The sequence below is a fragment of the Bremia lactucae genome (assembly GCF_004359215.1).
Source record: "Bremia lactucae strain SF5 chromosome Unknown BlacSF5_NotPlaced_20_SHOA01000004.1_93855bp, whole genome shotgun sequence".
Classification (NCBI taxonomy): domain Eukaryota; phylum Oomycota; class Peronosporomycetes; order Peronosporales; family Peronosporaceae; genus Bremia; species Bremia lactucae.
The window spans coordinates 56,148-57,960 of NW_027152032.1; positions in this window are offsets into that span (position 1 = coordinate 56,148).

Here is a 1,813-nt window from a genome sequence, read left to right on the forward strand (position 1 = left end):
CAAACGATGTTTGTTGCAATGTCAATTGAGCTTCGCAGCTATACTATTACCTAAAAGAGGTGTAATAAAGAATAATTATTTTATCAATAAACTATTTTCGCACCGACAAAACTGAAACATAACGAAATTGTAGATACGGAATTGCTGCGGACACACCTAATTCATTGCACTAAAAGTCTATCTGCCAAAATGTTTGGCCACCTCGCACATTTGATCGATATAAATCAGAACGTTTTGAATTCTCTAACAACAGGCTGCGAGAAGTGGCTTGCGAACGCTAGCGCCAGCAGACTCATCGACCACTAGAACTGGAACTAAAGCAGGAGAATGGGTTCCAGTCGGTTGAAAAATGTCAGGAGTTGGGTGGTGGAGACAACAACTGTAACGGGGCACTACGACTTGTACTGTTTCAGTACAAGTCCACTTCGCACTGCTTCAGTTGAGAGTGGTCCCCTACGTTAATTGACGTTCACTGTACGTGCAGAGGAAGACTTCTCTCAAGACAACTAGACTTAAGAGAATAAAATGAAAACTGTATTAAATATAATTAAGTGTCTCTTGTTCTATCTTTGTAAATGCTAACTTAATTATAATTTAATACTAAACATGTAAATGAATTCTTATCTCTATCTTATTTATAACTCTCTTTGATTACTCCTGCAGCTGATAAGTCTGCGGAATAAATAGATATAAATGGTCTATGCCTATGTATGGATTAGAATTCTGAACATTACTATATAAAGTAATATCCTCCAAATATTATCTAACTTTTAGATAATATATTAATGAGCAACCTTTAAGTGTTAATTTCATGTAACGATACACCCCGTTACATCACCCCCCCTTAAACGACAATCACTCTGACTGACATTGGATGGAGTGGTCGCTATGTGACCATTTAATTTTAAAAACGATGTTGATTGGTCACACCCATCATTTTATATTCCCCATCGCATGAAGGATCAACTCATGCGGGGTGACGCACTGTTATCTCTTGCGGCAGACGTTTTGTCTTCCGTAGTATCTTCCACTCGCACAACACTTGAGGTTGCAAGTGCACGTGGTGATTCACCACGTGAATACGACCCCTCTTTGGAGGTCGAATACGAATGCGAGTCGGATGAATTGGCCGACTCGGGGAGAATGGAACAGTCGCCTGATATACGTCAGGCGGCTGACTATGAGCCTTCGAATGAGAGGGCTCATTCTGATAGACGAATAAACAGTCTATTTGGATCCGACGATGATGAGGATGATCCCTCATCGCCTGTACGATCTCCCATACGGTCACCTGCACGTGTCTCTGTGCAACGTGACGACGATGGCGTAAGCCATCGTAAGTAAAGTTTTGAGGTAACCCTGCTTCAGTGGGTACTACTCAGGGGACTGAAGACAATAAAATGTCTCATCTCTCCCCTGAAAAGAAGCCGTGGCTTTTGCCAGAACGGCTTATCAATAGTTTGTCTGGAGGAACTACTCCTCACAATAAATATCCCTTATTTATTGCGACAAAGCTACATGGGCTTGATTCCAGCGCGAAGAACTTTCGCGCTGAGGAAGATTTTTATCTCGATGCTTTTATCAAGCATCGATGGTTTAGTGGCAACAATAAGCGAGATAAATTCTCGCTTATGCAAGCCTGGAGCGCGTTCATTCCCAATGTCAAAGACATTGGACGCGAAGCTTGGCTTCAAAAGCTTAACGCGAATCGCGTTAAATGTGAGAAATGAACTCCAACCGATGCAAAGTATATATTGCATCGGTTGTCACGTGAGGCTGGGCTTCCATGCCTCACGTGGGGTGATCCCTGTCC